The sequence below is a fragment of the Hemicordylus capensis genome, chromosome 4 (assembly GCF_027244095.1).
Source record: "Hemicordylus capensis ecotype Gifberg chromosome 4, rHemCap1.1.pri, whole genome shotgun sequence".
Lineage (NCBI taxonomy): Eukaryota > Metazoa > Chordata > Lepidosauria > Squamata > Cordylidae > Hemicordylus > Hemicordylus capensis.
In genome coordinates this window covers 241789914-241811950 of record NC_069660.1, presented here as the reverse complement: position 1 = coordinate 241811950, position 22037 = coordinate 241789914, and the positions used below count along the sequence as shown (strand labels likewise).

General features: G+C 43.4%; 1 protein-coding gene across 9 annotated transcripts in view; it reads right to left on the bottom strand.

Annotated features, from left to right (window-relative positions):
* Nucleotides 1-22037, bottom strand: part of DLGAP1 (DLG associated protein 1) — a 575006-nt gene that overhangs the window by 500093 nt on the left and 52876 nt on the right. The window lies entirely within an intron of this gene.

Sequence of the window (22037 nt, the reverse complement as noted above, 5' to 3'; positions counted from 1 at the left end):
GCATGTCCACTGATTTCAGTGAACGGATTTACTACTTAGTGCTTAGGGTTGCAGTTTTATATGCCATGTATTGCTTGCCCAATTGACTTCACTATGACTTGCATAAAGTGCTCAAATATTCTAGGCAGAGGGAGCTGTTCACAACCATAGGAAACTAGTTGGTGATTTTGCTGAAAGTTGGTGCAGCAGTGAAACAACTTGACTAGCAAGCCAGAGGTTGCTGGTTCAACTCCCCGCTAGTATGTTTCCCAGACTATGGGTAACTCCTATATTGGGCAGCAGCGATATAGGAAGATGCTGAAAGGCATCATCTCATACTGCATGGGAGAGAGCGATGGTAAACCCCTCCTGTATTCTACCAAAGACAACCACAGGGCTCTGTGGTTACCAGGAGTTGCCACAAACTCGACAACACACTTTACTTCAAATTGAGCAAAGAGACACTTTTTAAAGTGGAGTTTCTCTTATATTTAGCAGGGGGAGAGTTAGGGCCCTATCTGAACCCAACACAGCATTCCTCCATTGGCTGTCTCTGGTGCCTATCTTATGTTTCTTTTTAGATTGTGGGCCCTTTGGGTACAGGGGACCATTTCATCTATATATTTATTTCACTAAGACAGTCCATACATGGATGAAAGGGGATGTGTCACAGAAATCTCACGAGAGCCACAGAACTCTTGCAAGGAACTCCCACAGAGAGGTAGGGGGAGAAGCAAACTGGCCCAGAAGGTTCTGGGGCGGGTGGCGAAGGGGTGGCGGCACAGTTAGGAGGAGGAAGAGGAAGCAGGCCATGGCCTGGCCGAGGAGGAAGAGGCGGAAAGTGGCGAGATGGCTAAAGGGAAAAGCAAACTGGCCCAGAAGTTTGCGGGGTGGGTGGTGAGGTGGCAGCAGCATGGTTAGGAGGCAGCAGCGGTGGGCCGTGGCCTGGCTGCAAAGAGGAGGCGGGAGGCGGCAGCGAGATGGTCAGAAAGCTGGGGGGAGGAGCGTGCGAGGACTCGGCGGCGGGCCCTGGCTGCCAGGAAGAAAAGGCGGGAAGTGGATATGGTGGCACCACGACGGCCAGAAAGTGGGGGGGGGGGGGGCTGAGAAGCACACAAGAAGTGGGGGAGTGGAGATAGCCGGGCATGCCGGCAGGAGGGGGGGAACCATGGCTGGGTTCAACTACAGGCGCAGATGTTCTGCGCACGGGCCCACTAGTTTATATATTTATTTTTCTATGTAAATGACTTTGAGAACTTTGGTTGAAGAGTGGTATACAAATCTTTGTCATCATCATAGTATTATTATTATTATTCATTCAATTTCTATACCGCCCTTCCAAAAATGGCTCAGGGTGGTTTACACAGAGAAATAGTAAATGAATAAGATGGCTCCCTGTCCGCAAAAGGCTCACAATCTAAAAAGAAACATAAGATAGACACCAGCAACAATCACTGGAGGTACTGTGCTGGGGGTGGATAGGGCCAGTTACTCTCCCCCTGCTAAATAAAGAGAATCACCACGTTAAAAGGTGCCTCTTTGCCAAGTTAGCAAGGGTTAGATGATGTAGACAATTATGACTCCTGATGATGTGGACAAGCTGCTTGGAGCAGTGAGGCCTACCACTTGTTCTCTTGATCCTTGTCCAACATGGCTTGTTCTATCTAGCAGGGAGGCTGTTGTAGGTGGCCTGGCAGAAAACATAAATGCTTCTCTGAGGGAGGGCAGGATGCCTCCTTGTCTTAAGGAGGCAATTATTAGACCTCTTCTAAAGAAGCCTGCGTTAGATCCCTCGGAGTTGAACAATTATAGGCGAGTTTCCAATCTCTCATGGCTGGGCAAGGTAATTGAGAGGGTGGTGGCCTCTCAGCTCCAGGCAGTCTTGGAGGAAACTGATTATCTAGACCCATTTCAAACTGGCTTTCGGGTGGGCTATGGGGTGGAGACTGCCTTGGTCGGCCTGATGGATGGTCTCCAATTGGCAATGGACAGAGGAAGTGTGACTCTGTTGGTCCTCTTGGATCTCTCGGCGGCTTTCGATACTATCGACCATGGTATCCTTTTGGAACGTCTGAGGGGGCTGGGGGTGGGAGGCACTGTTTTACAGTGGTTCCACTCCTACCTCTTGGACAGATTCCAGATGGTGTCAATTGGAGATTGTTGCTCTTCGAAATCTGATCTTAAGTATCGTGTTCCTCAAGGCTCCATACTCTCTCCAATGCTTTTTAACATCTACATGAAACCGCTGGGAGAGCTCATCAGGGGATTTGGAGCTGGGTGTTACCAGTATGCTGATGACACCCAGATCTACTTCTCCATGTCAACTTCTTCAGGAGTTGGCATATCCTCCCTAAATGCCTGCCTGGAAGCAGTAATGGGCTGGATGAGGGGAAATAAACTGAAGCGGAATCCAGATAAGACGGAGGTACTTGTTGTGCGGGGTCGGAACTCTAGAGATGATTTTGATCTGCCTGTTCTAGACGGGGTCACAGTTCCCCAAAAGGAACAGGTTCGCAGTTGAGGCGGTGGCCAGGGGTGCTTTCTATCAGCTCCGGCTGATATGTCAGCTGCACCCGTTTCTCGAGATCAATGACCTCAAAACAGTGGTACATTTGTTGGTAACCTCCAGACTGGACTTCTGTAATGCGCTCTATGTGGGGCTGCCTTTGTACGTAGTCCAGAAACCTCAGTTGGTCCAGAATGCGGCAGCCAGGTTTGTCTCTGGGTCATCTCGGAGAGACCACATTACTCCTTTGTTGATGGAGTTACACTGGCTGCCAATAGGTTTCCAGGCAAAATACAAAGTGCTAGTTATAACTTATAAAGCCCTAAACAGTTTAGGCCCTGGGTATTTAAGAGAGCGTCTTCTTTGCTATGAGCCCCACCGGCCGCTGCGGTCACTTGAGGAGGTCCGTCTCCAGTTGCCACCAACTCATTTGGTGGCTACACAGAGACAGGCCTTCTCGGCTGCTGCCCCAAGATTGTGGAATGCGCTCCCTGCTGAGATACGATCCTCCCCATCTCTGGCAATTTTCAGAAAACACCTGAAAACACATCTCTTCAACCAGGCTTTCTCAGCTTTTTAAAACTTGTTTTTAAATGGTTTTGATTATTTAATTGTTGTTTTATGATGTTTTTAATTGTTAGTTATTGTTTTATGCTTTATAATTTTTGTTTAATTATTCATTGATTTTAATGGTGTTTTAATGTAAACCACCCTGAGCCTTTTGGAAGGGCGGTATAAAAGTTTTTTTAATAATAATAATAATAATAATAATAATAATAATAACAACAACAACAACAACTACCTGCAATTGATCAGCCACAACCTTCTCGATTATCCAACCAAGGGAGGTTGGAGAAAGCCCTACAGTTATCCATCACTGAGGGCACTAGGGCAGGCTTCTTACATAAGGGTCCCACAACTGCCTCCTTCAAATACAGAGGCATCCTGCCCTGCCTACTGGTATTTATGATAATGTCAACTAGGCCATCTCCAACAGCCTCCCTGCTAGACAATATAAGCCATGTTGGGCACAGATCCAGGGGAGATGTGGTAGGCCGAACACCTCCAAGGAACTTGTCCACATCCTCAGGGGTCACAAATTGAAACGGATCAATTTTAAATCCAACCAGAAAAATTACTGGACACCCCTGCAATGTACACTGCAGTAACTGTAGAGCCTCAAGTCAGCCTGAATACTTTATCTGCCCCCGTCACAAAAAAGCATCACAGTGGGATTTATTTATTTGTCCTATTTATATACCACCTGATATATATAGAGCACATTCTCTATAGAGATAGATAGATAGATAGATAGATAGATAGATAGATAGATAGATAGATAGATAGATAGATGAAGACTCCAAATTCATGTTCACAGTTGTGAGGCAATTGACTCTGATTCCCTCACTCTGAACAACTCCACTGGATGCGAACTTGCAGATGCAATACGTGCAGAACAGGATTGCTTCTTTGCTGCAGGTATTGCCACAGTGTAAGTCTTCAGATGGCCTTTGTGTCAGGTCTTGTATGATTTGAGTTGAGTCCTCCTACAATTGAGTTCCAGTCTTCTCCCTTGCCGCTTCAGTTCCTTGTAGCTGTTCTGTGTACCATGGGACCAATTTAAAAGCAAAACAGCGAAAACACTTAGAAAAGATTGTGTCTACTACCCTGGCAAGTTCCCTATTCCAGGTCTCCACTAGGGCATCAACAGAATCACTGGCAGAACCAACTCTAAAACCTTCCAAGACCTCCTGGAACTTGATGGGATTCAATAACCTTCTTGGGCAGAACTTCCAAATAGGTCCTGCACCCCTGCAGACGTGGGCTGTGGCCATGAAACCAACCTTAACCAGATGGTGCTACCTTCATGACAAGGGTGATACTCTAGTAGTGCCCACTCACGGAACACAACACTTATCTGAGCAAAACACCAAGTCAAGAGTGTTACCACCTATATGTTTTGGCACTACGACCAATTGACATACCCTCATAGTTGTCATGGCTGCTACAAACTCCTGAGTTGCACAGAAAAGCTAGTCCAAAAATGAACACTGAAATCACCCAATATCAAAAGCTTGGACAATCCAACATCAACTCCACAACCGGCTTCATCAGCTCAGTTAGGGCTTCTATGGGCCCTAGGGCATTCAGTACACCAACAGAATTCCCAACCTACCTCTAGTCTCCAGGCCAAGATATACATGCTCAGTATAGGCCAGTTATCTCACAAGGATTTTTTCCAATAAATCACAGTCATTCCACCACTACAACCCCAGCCAATTCCCCAAACCTGCTCCACAACCAAGTACCCAGTAGGGAAAAACTGAGCCCAGACCAAGCCACTAGTCCTAACTCAGTCAGGTCAGTTCCTTCATTCATTCATGATAAAATGATGGATTGCTTTAGTCTTATTTTGAACCAAACTGGTATTACATAGAAGCATGGTCAGGTTCTGTGGATAATAGGAACTTCTCTGAGGCCTAAGAGCTGACAGGACAACTGGAAGGGGAAACAACTATTAAATTTCTGGTCTATCATACCTGTAACGGCCTGCCACCTTGCCAACACCAAATCTTCTATTCTGCACAACTTCTATAACAGCTGCACTTGAACCCCCGAAAGCACCTCCTACTCCCTCATCTCTACCAGAGTCCAAACACATGATTGTAGCCAGTTCAGCAACAACCAATAAGAGCAAAAAAACTTTCTTTGTAATCTCAGGGGGGACCAACAACCAAGAAAGTTCACCACAAGTAAGTACCCTTAGGTGAACAGCAGCCAAAAAACAATAGAAAATAAAGAAAACCTTCAGCTCTATATGCTGATATCTGGCTAATGTAATCTCATTAGCCAGACCCAAAAGCTGCAACAATTAAAGCAAACATAACCAACCCTCAGGGCCACACCAAAGGCCACCACCAAAGGCCACCAGAAGGGATGTGCACAGAAGTGGTTCAGAAGCCCTTTATGGGCCTCTGAACTGGTTCAAACAGCAGGTGGTTCCGCTGGTTTAATGGCAAGGGGGTTGCTTGTTTAAGGGTGGGCAAGGATGCACTCCCCCCCAGCCGGGGCTCGGTTGTCTAAATGTCCATCGGAGCATCAGCATACCTCCCTACCAGCCCATTCACTGTGTTTTCTGGTTGTACCCAGAAGCAGCGTGTGCGCGTGCACATGCCATGCAAGCACACCCAACATACACACACTTGCACATGTTGCGTGCAGGCGCATCCTCTACTTCCATGTACATCCAAAAAACATGGTGAACGGGGTAGCAGGGAGGTACGCTGTCACCCCGATGGACATTTAGACAACTGAGCGCCGGTGAGGGAGACACAGCCGGGGGTTGGTGATGCATCCTTCCCTACCCTTAAAGCACCACCTCACCAAACCGGCCCCCGCCGGTTCCATGTACATCCCTAGAAATCAGCACTGGCTGCTACCTGCAGATAGCACACCCAAAAGCCGCACTGATGGCTCTTTGCCTCTCCTTAAAAGCTGGAGAAAAAGCCACGTCTCATACCCATAGCTTCCTCCAGCAGATGCAACACATCTAGTCCAATTAATTATACTAGACCAAGGAATCAAAGAGCCATGCATAATAACCTGACACACCAAAATGTGAACACATTTATACAACACTACATAAATATTCAATTTAATCCTGCAGTGAGTTCTACATATTACTAGGTCCTCATATCAAATGGCTAGATTTTGTGTAGCATTAAAATCTGGAAATAGTGTGTTAGGAATGGTTAATTCCCATATCACTATGGGAATTATTTTATCTGGGGTTTTTTAAAAAAATGAGCCAGTTTATATTTTTATGCCTTTTAAAGAAAAAAATTCAATGTTCTGTTAGCTGTTCTGAGTGCACAAACAGCAACCAAACTCACAAAAATGTAAACATATAAAACAGATATATTTGTGTCAATATGCATTAGCAGAAACATTTCAACACACAACTCAACATATTCCCATCCTATATATTTGGGATTTTTATTTTTTGAGGATTTGGGGTCCCCAGAGGGTGTGGAAATCCTAGACTTCAGCCCAGAAGTACAGGGGTAAGAACACCTCTGTGAACAGAATTCAATTATGAGGTCCAAACAAGTAATTTAAGATTTAATTCAAGCATTTCCATTTAATTTAAGCAATTAAGATAAATGACCTATAGAAATCAGCAATAGTAAGCTGGATGAACAGATCTTGAGTTCTGTTTCCCAGATCACACCTTGCAACAGTGATGAAAGTTTCAGAAAGATGAATCTTAAGAAGGAATTGCATAATCAGTTTTGCTGACCCATTGTTAGCCCATTTGCTGTAGATTCATTTGCTGCCATAGGCATCAAGAGGCTGGCAGCACATACTGTGTAAAATGTCATTCGGCTTCACTGTCTTGCTTGCTGTGCTTCACAGAGCAGAAAATTAATCCTGACAGATTTGCAGGAGGAGTCCTGCAATTTACTAGATTTTATATAAATCTTCATACATATGGCAGCAAAATCATATCCAATAACTTCCAAGGAGCTACCATTTAGATATGCGACACACTGCTTAGTTTTAAAGGTTTTTAAATTACTCCACTCTTTCATTTCTCCTAAGCAGGTGCTGAAACCTAGTTCTAGCTCTGAGGAAGCCTTGCCAGAACACAGCTTAATCATTTCTGCTAAAGTAGAATCACCAGTACAGCTGCCCAGTAACAACCCTGGACAGGTTCCCTACTTGTTGTAGAGCAGCGCCAGAAAGGCTACAGGAGTATAACCACCTGGGCACAAAAGCTTGCTTCTGGTGCCTAGGAATTTAAACATTAGCTCTGTAGAGGCTAAACATTTATGGCTCCCAGAAATCTGAAATGTTTTCCACCTAACTTTTGCAGTCCCTGCATTTCTCCAAGCTGAGTGACCTTCCTCTCACATGTCACTTAAAGGTCCCTCTCCATAAATGTGTATATACCTGGGTTTTCTCATCCCACAGCAATGTAGCAGAGGAAGTACAACTCACTCCCCCCAACACACACACACACGAGACAATGAGCCTGCTTGGGGAGACTTGCCTGAATTGCCTCTCTTATCCCAGGTCTGCTATCTAATGTGGGGAACAATCAGACAGACATTCCTTTTCCCCCAAAGCCTCCTTCCAATGTTCCTCTGTCTTCCTATCAGTGCATCTTCTGCTTTCCTGCCTTCCAGTACTTAACTGGAGTCTGGGGGCCAAACTCCTGCTGATGGTGCTAGTATAGCAAAAATTCAGGACTGAATTTTAGGGAAGAAAGGCTAATGTTATTTCCTTAGCCTATGAGAACTTTCTCTTCCAATCTGAAAGGCCAACCTCTGAACTGCACAAATTCATGTAAGGATTTGAAAGTTTATTTGAAATTTTTTTTCAAACATTTGAAAAATAAAGTGTGAAACTGATGACCTCGGGGTGGCTGGAGAGATCAAGGCAAGAGCGCGATACCCAATCTTCACAATCTCTGCTCATATTGGCTACTGGCTCTACTATAGCTGCATGCCACCTCTTACTATTATCAGTACTATTTTATTTATTTATTTATTTATTTATTTATTTATATTTAACATATTTGTATACCTCCCAAAACACAAGTCTCTGGGAGTTTTACAATAAAACAATAAAAACAACCAGTAAAAAGGTTAAAACATAACAATTAAAAACTTAAAACATTAAAATTATTAAAACAGTATTAATTAAAAGCCAGTATTTAATTAAGAGTGGAACAAATGTATCTTGACTGAATTTTTAAAAGTTGTAGGAGATGGGAAGGCTCTTATTTCAGCAGGGAACATGTTCCAAAACCCTGGGGCAGCAATGGCGAAGGCCCATCTCTGAATAGCCACCAGATGAGCTGCTGGCAACTGCAGACAAACCTCTCCCGATGATCTGAATGGGCGGTGTGGTTCATAGCAAAGAAGACATTCTCTTAAATACCCAGGGCCCAAGCTGTTTAGGGCTTTATAGGTTATAACAAAGACCTTGTATTTTGCCTGGAAACTTATCGGCAACCAGTGTACAACTTTTAAGACAGGAGTGATATGGTCTCTCCAAGATGACCCAGAGACCAACCTGGCTGCTGCATTCTGGAGCAACTGCAGTGTCTGGATACGGACAAAGGCAGCCCAACATAGGGCGCATTGCAGTAGTCAAGTCTGGAGCTGACCAGCAGACGTACTACTGTTCTGAGGTCATTTATCTCAAGAAACGGGTGCAGCTGGTATATCAGCCAAAGCTGATAAAAGCCACCTCTGGCCACTGCCTCATCTTGGGACACCAGGGAGAGGTGTGTCTCCAAAAAGAACCCCAGACTGAGTACCTGTTCCTTTTGGGGAAGTGTGACCCCATCCAGAACAAGAAGATTAAAATAATCTTATGAGTTCCAACCCCTCCATCTTATGTGGATGCAATCTTAGTTTATCTCTCATCCAGCCCATCAGCACCTCCAAGAAGGCATTTAGGAAGCTTATGTCTTCTCCTGATGATGTTGACATGGAGAAAAAGATTTGTGTATCATCAGCATACTGATAAAACCCTGCACCAAATCTTCCAATGATCTCTCCCAGCGGTTTCATGAAGATGTTAAACAATATTGGAGATAATACAGAGCCCTGAGGGACACCATACTGATGTTTAGATTTTGAAGAACAGTCCCAAAGGGTCACCATCTGGAATCTGCCTGTGAGGTAGGAGCAGAACCACTGCAAAGCAGTGCCTCCCACCCCTAATCCCCTCAAATGCTCCAGAAGGATACTATGGTCGATAGTACTGGAAGCCACCAAGAGATCCAAAAGGACGAACAGAGTCATACTTCCTCTGTCAGTTCCCAATTGGAGACCATCCATCAGGCCGACCAAGGCAGTCTCCACCCCATAGTCTGCTCGAAAGTAAGTTTGAAATGGGTCTAGATAATCTGTTTCCTCCAAGACCATATGGAGCTGAGAGGCCACCACTCTCTCAATTACCTTGCCCAAACATGGGAGGTTGGAGACAGGCCCATAGTTGCTCTAATCTGAGGGATCTAATGCAAGCTTCTTTAGAATAGGCCTAATAATTGCCTCCTTATGACAAGGAGGCATCCTGTCCTCCTTCAGAGAAGCATTTATGATTTCTACCTGGTCTCCTACAACAGCCTTCCTGCTAGACAGAACAAGCCATGTTGGACAAGGGTCAAGAGAACAAGTGGTAGGCCTCACTGCTCCAAGCAACTTTTCCACATCCTCAGGAGTCACAAACTGAAACCGATCCAGTCGAGTCGCATAAGAGGAATTGCTGGACACTGCCAATTCAGACATTGCAGTAATTGTGGAGTCTCCATCTAAACTGGCCTGAATACAAAATATTTTATTTGCAAAGAACTCATTAAACATATCACAGCAGGTAACTGATGGCTCCAAATTCTGATTCAAGGATGGGGGGCATGTACTAGCTCCCTCACAACCCTGGACACCTCCACTGGACGTGAACTTGCAGATGCAATACGGGCAGAAAAGAACCACTTTTTTGCCTCATGTATTCTGAGCATAGATCTTTAAATGTGCTCTTTGTTGTAATCTGTCATGATTCGAGTGAAGTCTTTCTCCACTTGCGCTCCAGTCGCCTAACTTGCCACTTCTGCCCCCGTAGATCTTCTGTATACCAAGAGACCAATTTTGAAGCAGGTCAGAGGGGACGCTTGGGAGCAATAGTTTCTACTGACCTGGTGAGCATGTTGTTCCAGTTCTCCACCAGGGCATCAACAGAATCACTGTTGATTGCTGCTATCCTTTTTACTCCTATCATATTTGGAATCTTACAGACCCTACAGATATCTTGCTCCTGCTGCCTGATGGGTAAGGAGGTGGGACCGTCTGGCTGTTCACCTGACCTTTCTACCTGAAAATAGTCCTGTCTGAATTTAGCAAGTTGCAATTGCAACCCATTGTAAATGCTGACCTCCAGTTATGGGGTATGTGAATATCATATTTACCTGGATAGAAGATGATTCTGGATTTAAGATGACCCCCTATTTTAAAAATATACAGGTAATACCTGTATTTACCCTAAAGTAAGAAGACTCTGAATTTAAGATGATACTCCAATCTAACATCAAATAACTTGGGAAAAGTTTCCACTTGAATTTGGATAAGTGACATTTGAAATACTGTAACTAAGGTCACAACCCAAACATTTGCTTGACCACTGCACCCAGTGGGGCTTTGGACTTCTGTTCTGTATTGATTTTTTTAGTGGTAGAGGAGTCCTCCACACTGTATAGCAAACCACTTTAGAAATAAAAAAGTTTGTACTTGGTAAATTCTAAAAACAAGGGAGTAAATAAATATCCCTAATATTTTATTTACAGTTTTGTAAAAATACAGTGTCCCTAACTCTCAATCCCACCAATTAAAACTGGCCCCCATGGATTAATCTGCTAAATCAACCTAAAACTTGCAGCCTTAGGGTTTTTTTAAAAATCCAAGCTAAGCTCTGTGGAATAAAAATCTACATAGATAAATATACATATAAAGAATCACAACATGGATCCAGGAAATGGGGACATTACTATAAAAAGCTATTGCACAGAGTAACGTGAGTCAGAAAGAGGGGAAATTCTATTGTACTGAATATATTCAGAACATTTTTCTTATAGAAGTGCTAGTTTTTCCACAATATACTTTGGCTGCATTCTTAAAAGAAGGCAGATATTCTTTGGTTGTCACAAAAGCTGCTAATCAACATTTGAAACGGAATCTCAGAGATTCCGTTTCAAATGCTGATTGGCAGCTTTTGAGGCGACCAAAGAATATCTGCCTTCTTTTAAGAATACAGCCAAAGTATATTGTGGAAGTGTGTGTCTGTGTGTATGTAGTCACCAGGCCATTGACCCCAAATGGTTTATTCACCAGGAAGTCTTCCATCACCTGATGACCACTCTAGGTCAGCTGCAAATAGCCGTCTTCACATCACAGATCAATCATCTCCTTCCACGCTTCCTCTCCCACTTTAATACTCCACAAGCAGAAGCCACGGATGCACTAACAACCCTGTGACCTCTTCTGCTCTATAACGTCCCGCCACATCCTGCAAGTTACCATTTTATTCCATGCTAATCTAAGCCCTGCAAACAGGTCAAATATCTCATAACACTCTACTAATCAAATTGAATCCTGAAAACATAACAATACTTCCAGTCTCTAATCAAGACCATCCGGAATCTGTCTGAGGGGTAGGAGCGGAACCACTGTAAGACAGTGCCTCCCACCCCCGACAGTCTCCAATGTTCTAGAAGGATAGGAACTAGGGCTAGGGCTGAGTGGAAGGAGGCAATCTTGTAGTGTTAATCATAATATTCTCCCCCAGATGGATACCTAGCAGCTAGTTCCATGGATATCCAGTACTAGTTCCTGCACTTTCTCCTCTGATCTGGTTTAGGCAAGCTAAAATGAATATGCACCTCTTATAGTTCCTAAAATAAATCTTCTGCCCTGTCAGCTCATCCCAAGCTGTTCAAGCAAGACTTTGGCACCAGATCAGTACTCTCATCACTCCAGTTCATAGCTGACCAAACATCTTGGGATATATTGGCTATCAGTTGCCATCCTCATAGGGATACCGATTTCCTCAAAGGAAAACTGATTATATACAAAGCATTTTGAAGGTTGCAATGCTGACTGCCTCTCTAGCATCCTTCATAAATTAAATACACCTTTACAGGTCAAAATATATTAGCTTCTCTCTAGCATCTGAAAAGTGGCTTAAAAATTTATCTTTACAGTGTGAACATAATAAAGAACTTGCATGCCATGCAATTCTCTCAGAAATCCATATGCATTTATACAACACTACCCAAATTTAGGGGGGAGGCGTTGAAATGTCAAATGAGAACAGAATTCATCTTATGCACTATTTGTCTTCTGAAAGGAAAGATGTTGAAAGCATATTTGCCACTAACTGCCATGTTATATGCCAAGCAGTTGGAGAGAAATGCAACTATAATGAACTATTTGATAACCCAGAAACAATATCCAACCATGGTAAAATAACTCCAACTAGCTGCCCAGCTTGTCAACAACACTATCAAAGGTTATAGGAATTTGTTGCTAACTAATCATCACTTTTTTTCTGTCACGCACAATCAGGCTGTTCCCATAGTCTAAGCAGCCTGGCCTAAATCATTTCATGTCCAAGTGAAGTGTTGCCTGCATACTACGTGGCTCAGGCCCACCCATTCTATACATCCCATCACATCTTAACTACTGTTCATGTATAAGAAAGTTCTTTAAATTTGCTGGGTACATTTCTAAGACAAGACTTTCAAAATGCTGGATGTCCTTGAACATCACGAGAGTAAATACATTAAAATCAAGCTCTTAGGGGAAAGTATCTGATCAAAGCTTGTTGTGACTACATGTCACAACAAGAAAGGAACATTGTTCTTCAACAATCAAGTCATTATTCAGCATCTACAACTTACAACACATGGCAGTCTATGACTAAGACAAGTGGGAGTGAAACCATATAACATAGCAGGGTAGATCTAGCAAGATGTTCCACATAAGGTTATAGGCAGCAGAAATATTACAGCAATTGTGGACAAGGTCAGTAACCTAAGCAGGCACACTTTGCTCTGTCAGCTACCTCCCTTCAGCAAGCTGAGCAGCAATATCTAGTGTAGTCCCTCAGCCCACTAGAGGGCCTAGGAAGGACCAGAAAATATATATATATATGTGTGTGTGTGTGTGTGTGTGTGTGTGTGTGTGTGAGAGAGAGAGAGAGAGAGAGAGAGAGAGAGAGAGAGAGAGAGAGAGCACCCATCTTCCCTGGCTACTGATTTAAAACCTGGAAAAGGCCAAAGGTGCACTTTGTGAAGTGGACTGAGTAATCTAGGTGAGAGCATTTTGCTCTATCAGCTGCCTTCCTTCAGCAATGTCAGCTGCAGTGTATGGTGCAATCTGCCATCCCACTAGAGGGCACAGGAAGCAACAGCATGCAAGAGAACACCTATCTTCCCTGGCTACTGCTTTAAAACCTGGAAGGAGCCAAGGTTGTGCTTTGGTGTGTGCTGCAGCAATTGCACCATGTGTGACCCCTAAGTGCACTAGCAACTATGGAGCACTTGAGGACTTGAAGTTGCTGACTGGGCATTTTCTCTCAAAGAAAAGACTAATCCTTTGAATTAACATCTGGACTAGCTAAAATAGTATCTAATGAAGTATATATGAAGTGGTATATAAATATTTCTTGTATTCATATTTTACTAACTCTGTATAACAGCCATCTTCAATCTATTCTCTTTTTGACTCTAAGATTGACTTACTGAATATTTGAACTAATCTGCAATTGTGCTAATTAAACCTGATTTGCTAATATAGCACTGATGCATCTTCATGTTCTGACTAGCTTGGATTAACTACTTTTAATCTGTAATTCTTGAACTAAAACTGTGTCTCTTGATTAACTCCAATTGATTATTGCATATTTAGAATAACTGAATTAATGCACAATTGCCTTTTTGACTAAACTGACTAATTTGACTATCTTTAACCTGGGATACTTGAACTGTTTGGGCTCTCTTGAAAGGGGTGGTGCAGGGGGGTGCACGCAACAGCTCTGGGGCAGCTATTTCTGTAGTGGTGGGGAATAGAAGAACTGGTGCTGGCAGAACAGCTGGTCATGAAGGGAGACTAGTAATCTAGAAACTGTTTCCACTTCTGGCTGCTCTGTCAGCTCTCAGCCTCGGGGAGCAGTTCCAACTACCCACAGAGCCTAACCATGCTCTTTTACAATGCCAGGTCAGTTCAGATTATAACCAAAAACCATCCATGACCTTATCATGGATGAGGGAGCTGACCTGGCATGTATATCTGAGACCTGGCTGGGGGAGGTAAGGGCTCCAATTTGGACCCAGCTTCTCCCATCAGGCTATTCTATTATAGAGAAGTTTAGGGGAAGTGGGGGTGGGATGGTGTGGCTGTGGTCCATAACACCACCATCTCCCTAACAGGGCCCCCTGTAAGACCATTGAGCTATACCGAGTGTCTATTTTTGAGGCTGGGTATTACAGATAGATTAGGGATTCTGTTAGTGCACCATCCACCCCACTAACCAACTGATTCCCTAACTGAGCTCATGGAGCTAGGCACAGAGTTGATGTTCAAGTCACCCAGACTTTTAGTGTGGGAGGACTTCAATATCCAATTTGGGGCTGGCTTTTCTTGTGCAGCTAGGAGTTCATAGCAGCCATGATAACTATGAGCCTATCCCAGTCTCAAGACCAACTCATGCTGCCAACCACACACTCAATTTGGTCTTTTGTTTGAATCAGGGGTTGTTCAATGTGTGGAGGATCCTGTGGTTTCCCCATTGTCATGAACGGAATGCTACCTGGTTTCACAGTCACAATTCAACCCTGCAGGAGTGGTGCAATTATTAGGATGGTCCACCCGAAAAGGCTGCTGGATCCAGTAGGATTCCAAAAAGTATTGGAGGGTTTTGATGCTGCTGTGAGTGATTCTATCAATGCCCTGGTGGGAATCTGGAATAGAGAAATGACCAGGGCAGTAGACTTGATTACTCCTAAGCGTCCCTTCCGACCTGCTTTTAAAAGTGGCCCTTCAGCATACAGAAAGAGTTGTAGGGCCTGAAGCAGCAAGGTAGGTGACTGGAACACGTGGATGAAAACTCAGCTCAAGTTTGACAGGACATAGCATAGAGCCCATTTGAAGGTTTATGCGGCAGTGGTGCATGTAGCAAAAAAAAAAAATGCTATTTTGGTTTTGCACATTGCATCTGCAGGTTTGCATTCAGCAGAGCTAACCTGGGTCGTGAGGAGTTTAATTCATGCTCCTTCCATTTTGATTCAGTCCCCAGAGACTATGTTCTGCTGTAACACTTTTCATGGGTTCTTTGCAGATAAAATCTCTTGTATTTGGGCCAACTTCAACTCCACTGTTTCTGCAAGGTCTATGAAAAGGGTGCCCAGCAATCCCTCTTGCAGTATTAGATGGGATCAGTTTCAATCTGTGATTCCTGAGGATGTGGACAAGCTGCTTGGAGCGTTGTGGTCTACCACTTGTTCTCTGTACCCTTGCCCAATTTGGCTGTTTCTATCTAACAGGGAAATTGTTGGAGGTGGCCTAGTTAATATCATTATTGCATTGCTGAAGGGTGGTAGGATGCCTTCTTGTTAGAAGGAAGCAATGGATAAACTGCTTCTCAAGAAACCTTCCCTGGATCCCTTGGCGATGGATAGCTACAGGCCAGTAGACCAAAGATCCGCCACTGGAGTATCGATGGCCACAAATTTGAACAAGTCACCTGTTTTACATCTCTGGGGGTGGTCCTCCAGGCCTCTGGCATAAGAAAGGCCCACTGTGAAAATGTTGCCCTAGTGGCACAGAGGAGCTCTGCTGCCATCTTGAGGTTCCTTCAAACTAGAGGTGGCCAAGCCACTGGCACAATTACTCTATGGTGACCACCCAGGACCCCCCTCTAACCTTAGTATATTGGAGCGTGTCCAATCTAAATTTCTAAGAGCAGCCTTACAAGTGCCTAGCTGTATCTCCAGTGCCACTCTGTGTCTGGAAACTGGCATGAAAAACGTTGAGGCTAAAGCTTGGATGACCGCTCTCTATCACTGGCTCAAACTAGCTCTTTGCCCACAGGGCCTGGCCCCATTAATACTGCAGAACAATTTCCAATCCTCATGGAAGCAGGCAGTCGATAGTAAGATGGCACTATTGGGCTTCTTCCGGTCTCACCTCCTTGCTATGGCAGTGACAAGGCAAAAACGGCCATCAAAGATCTATGCTCTGGCAATACGTGCAGCAAAGAAGTGCTTCTTTTCTGCCCGTATTGCTTCTGCAAACTCACATCCAGCGGAGCTTTTTAGGGTTGTGAGGGGGCTAATAGGACCTCCTGCTCCCTTGAATCAAAATTTGGATTCATCAGTTGCCCGCTGTGATGGTTTTAATGAGTTTTTCGTGGACAAAATCTCTTGTATTCGGGCCGATTTAGACTTCGACTCCACAGTTAGTGCAGTATGAGATGCAGAGGTATCCAGGAACTCAACTTGTGCTGTTAAACTGGATCCGTTCCAGTTTGTGACTCCTGAGGATGTGGACAAGCTGCTTGGAACAGTGCGTCCTATGACCTGTCTACTTGATCCTTGCCTGACGTGGCTTACACTATCTGGCAGGGAGGTTGTTGTGGAGGGCCTGGTGGCAATTATTAATGCCTCTCTGAGGGTGGGCAGGACGCCCCCTTGTTTAAAGGAGGCAATTATTAGACCTCTTCTTAAGAAGCCTATCTTGGATCCCTCAGAGTTTAATAACTACAGGCCTGTCTCCATCCTCCCATGGTTGGGTAAGGTGATTGAGAAGGTGGTCGCCTCCCAGCTCTTGGCAGTCTTGGAAGAAATGATTATCTAGACCCATTTCAAACTGGCTTTCAGGCAGGCTACGGAGTAGAGACTGCCTTGGTCAGCCTGATGCATGATCTCCAATTAGGACTTGACAGAGGAAGTGTGACTCTGTTGGTCTTTTTGGATCTCTGGGTGGCTTTTGATCCTATCAACCATAGTATCCTTCTGGAACGTCTGAGGGAGCTGGGTGTAGGAGGCATTGCTTTGCAGTGGTTCCACTCCTATCTCTTGGGCAGATTCCAGATGGTGTCACTTGGAGACTGTTGCTCTTCAAAACTTGAGCTTTTATATGGGGTTCCTCAGGGCTCCATATTGTCTCCAATGCTTTTTAACATCTACATGAAACCACTGGGAGAGATCATCCGGGGATTTAGTGCTGGGTGCTATCAGTACGCTGATGACACCCAAATCTATTTGTCCATGTCAACTTCATCAGAAGAAGGCATATCCTGGATGAAGGATAACAAACTGAGACTGAATCCAGAAAAGACGGAAGTACTTGTTGTGCGGGGTTGTTACTCAGGAAACGATATTGACCTGCCTGTTCTAGATGGGGTAACACATCCTCAGAAGGAACAGGTACGCAGTTTGGGAGCACTTCTGGATTCACTGCTCTCCCTGGTTTCTCAGGTTGAGGAAGTGGCCAGAAGTGCAGAAGTGGCCAGAAGTGCAGTTGATATGCCAGCTGCGTCCATTTCTTGAGATTCATGACCTCAGAACAGTAGTACATTTGCTGGTAACCTCCAGACTTGATTACTGCAATGCACTCTATGTGGGGCTGCCTTTGTACGTAGTCTGGAAACTACAATTAGTACAGAACACGGCAGCCAGGTTGGTCTCCAGGTCATCTCAAAGAAACCATATTACTCCTATATTACAAGAGTTACACTGGCTGCCAATAGGTTTCTGGGCAAAATACAAAGTGCTGGTTATAACCTATAAAGCCCTAAGCAGCTTAGGCCCACGGTATTTAAGAGAGTGACTTCTTCTGCACGATCCCCATCGTCCACTGCATTCATCGGGGGAGGCCTGTCTGTGGCTACCTTCAAGTCATTTAGGGGCCACTCAGGGACGGGCCTTCTCAGTTGTTGCTCTGAGACTTTGGAATGCACTTCCCGCTGACATAAGACTCTCCCCATCTCTAGCGGTTTTTTAAAGATCTTTCAAGACTCATCTTTTTAACCAGGCCTTTTAGCTTTTGTAATTTTAAATATTGTGAATTGTTTTTAATTTTTAGGCAGCTTTTTCAAGTTTTAATTGATTTTAATGTTTTGTGCTTTTGTACTGTTTTATTATTGTGAACCGCCCCGAGACTTTGGTTTGAGCTGGTATAGAAATGTATTAAACAAACAAACAAACAGAGGATCCTGGATATGGAACGCTAGGGGGATCCAAGAATGGCTCCTGGATATCAGGCCTCTGACAGCTCTAGGTTCACTGTATCCCCCCACCCCACCCCCACTACATATTTGGCCCAGCTGGAAATACCAAGTCACAGAAGGGTGTTCGCCCTCACCCGCTGTCATGCCCTTCCATCTGGTTTTGGAAGGTAAATACAGGAAGATCCCATTTACGGAAAGGCTTTGCCCCTGTGCCTCTGGGGAGGTGGAAAGCAGGTAGTTGTGAAGTAGAGGAAGTATGAGCTTCTCCTGGCTATCTTTATAAAATGGGCAATACAAGAGTACATGTTCAGTGGAAAGCACTGAACATGTACTCTTGTATTGCCCATTTTATAAAGAAAGCCAGGAGAAGCTCATACTTCCTCTGCTTCGCAACTACCCCAGCCATTCCAGTCAAATCAAAAGTAAGATGCTGCTCTCAGAAGAAAAGTGAACCTTCACATACAATGTTGCTAGGTTCTGTGCGGCAGCGTGCAAGATCCGTCACCTCCTGACTGCCAGCCCATAACCCATGGTTTAACTACTGACCAATGTATTCCAGCATGTTTTTAAAAATACTTTTACTATATTAGTTGCTTTTAGCTTATATACGTACTTATATATTTAACTATGTTTTACCTCCTTTTTACTAGTCATCCCATTAGAGTGGTATCTCCCTATTGACCAATTTTATATATAGATTGCACTAAGTTGCTTATATCGGTTAGTTGTTTTATCAGTTTTATTAGTCTTATCAGTTGTCTTCCCTTATTTTTTAGCTATCCTGCTTTTACCCTTTAGCATATCTTATAACCTATTTTAAATATTTTATAATTCTAAGACATTTTTATATTCACAGATATTTGTATGTATTTACCTATGCTAGTCTCTGACCCTAATAAAGCCAATTGGTTGATATCAGCTCCAGGTGGTTTTGGAGGAAACTGATTATCTAGACCCATTTCAAAACAGGCTTCAGGTCATCAGGAGATTTGGTGCAGGGTGTTATAAGTATGCTGATGACACACAAATCTATTTCTCCTCCTCAGGAAATGGCATTCATTCCTTAGATGCCTGTCTACAGGCAGTAATGGGCTGGATGAGGGATAGAAAACTGAACCTGAATCCAAGCAAGATGGAGGTGCTCATTGCAGGAGATCGGAATTTGAGAGATGAGTTAGATCTTCCTGTGCTGAATGGGGTCACTCCCCCAGAAAGAACAGGTATGCAACTTAGGCATGCTCTTGGATCCAGGCCTCACACTCATCCTGGTATCTCAGCTGGAAGCTATGGCCAGGAGTGCCCTCCATCAGCTTCAGCCAATTTGACAGCTGCGTCGTCCTTGAACAGTATGATTTCAAAACAGGGGTGCATCAGATGACAACCTCCAGGCTTGTCTACTGTTATGCGCTCTACGTGGGGCTATACATAGTTTGGAAACTTCAGTTAGTCCAAAATGCTTATTTTAAGCCAAATTTTGGGTTACAACCCATTTGACCCACAAGTATACCCCTTAGGTTCTGGCAACAAAAGACCGTATTAAGCCTGTACATAACAGTTGCACTGGCTGCCAATATGTTCCCGGGCAATACACAAAGTGATGGTTATTATGTTTAAAGCCCTGACAGCTTAGGTCTGGGTTACCTTAGAGTGCTTTCTTCTGTATGATCCCCACTTCATGCTAAAGGTCATCTGAGGAGGTGTGTCTCCACTTACCACCGGTACGTCTCGTGGTGACTCAGAACCGGGCCTTCTCTGTAGCTGCTCCTGGGCTGTGGAATGCACCCCCGGCAGAAATTTGAAGTTTGGAATCATTGCTGGCCTTCAAGAGAGCTCTTAAAGCCTATTTGATTGATCTGGCTTTCCAGGGTTTTAAAACTGCTTTTAAATGTTTTTAATTGTTTTAATAATTTTTAACCGCTTTTAATTTTTTGTATTGATTGTTTTAAATGATTGGTTGTGGGGTGGGGGGTTGTTGTGCACTGCCCAGAGCTTTTGGATGAAGTGGTATTAAAATGTAATAAATAAATAAATATTTTATAAATAATAGAACTGCAACATTTTCCTTTAATGAGCTCTGAGTGGCTACCGGCAATCAGGTATGACAGCTAAACTGCTACTATGCCTTTCAACTATCTCTGAATGATCTCTGTTTATCTGGATTAACTGAACTGATACACACCTGTACTATCTAATTAACCTTCTTTGATCACTTAGTTTAACGACCCAAGTAAAATTGTATCTTTATCTGAATAATTAACCCTGAGTAATTGTGACTAACTTGCAACTGTGCCCTCTGACAAACCTTGGTTTATTATTAAGTGATGTTCATTTTACTGTTGACAATCTGATATTATTATTAATATATGTTATACCAATTAATGCAAAACGGGGGGCTTGGAGTGTCTGATAGGTATGCAGGATTTAAAACTGAGAATCAATTTTTAACATTTAAGCAAAGAATTATATAAAAACTGGAGGAAACAAGCCAGTAGTCAATCAACTGGGGAAATTTGGAAAAACGTTTAAGAGATATTATTACTATTATTATTACATTTATATCCCGCTCTTCCTCCAAGGAACCCAGAGCGGTGTACTACAGACCTGAGTTTCTCTTTCACAACAACCCTATGAAGTAGGTTGAGGAACTACAACTTGCCACTCAGCTCTCAGACCAATTTCACAATTATTAGCGAGTATTCAAGCTAATCATGAAAAGATAAAAAGTTTCTGCAGCTCAGAGAAGGAAAAGGCTTCCAGTTTAGGCTTGCAGAAGATAAGCTGGAGGAGTTGGATCATAAAAGCAAGAACCTTTATATTAAAACTGGTTGGCTGGAAAAAAAAGGGAGAATATAATTTATTTGGAGGATATGTCTGCTTCTATTTTGGGATCAGATTTCAATGGAAATGTGATTGAAAAAGGCTATAGAATAAGTTGTCACGTAGCAAGAACAAATAACTTGGTAATAAATATACACTACTGGCTATTTTTCAGAGTGATTTCAGAGGAATAATTAACAGTCTGGCAAGGATCCAATATTACAATAGGAGATACCAAACTCTTTCAGGTAGTGAAATCCAAAACAGATTGTGAGGAGCTCCAAAAGGATCTCTCCAAACTGGGTGAATGGACAACAAAATGGCAAATGCAGTTCAGTTTTGGCAAGTATAAAGTGATGCACATTGGGACAAAAAAACCCAGCTTCAACATATACAATTTTAAACACAGAGACCTGTAAAAGAATGAAAATGAGTGGCATCTTCCATTCTGTGGCTTGTTGTTCCTGTTGTATTTTGGTTTCCCTTCTCCTTTTTTCCTCTCTCCTTTATAGACCTATTAAATATTTTTTCATGGGGAAGCTTAAAATTGTTTCTTTAAATGTTAGTGGCTTAAATAGCCATATTAAAAAGAGAATAGCTACTAAATAAAAGAATATGTGGAATTATTTGCAAGAAACTCAAATAAAGATGGGCCAGTGCATTTTTTAGACCGAATGAAATTGGGGTAGATGGCCTACACCATCACTAACAAAGGAAGATGTGCCTACACTAATTCCACAGTACTGCAACACAGATGGTAGGGTGATTTTATCTAATCTCCCAGAAACACCTTATGTAACACAAAAATATTCCCCAATATTGCATAATAATCAGGGGCATGTTTTGAGGTGGTGTAGGATATTTCCAGCGGATGCAGAGATCAGAAAAAAACTGCCCTTTCTATGCCCTGCACTGCTAAGAAAGCTCACCACATCATGGG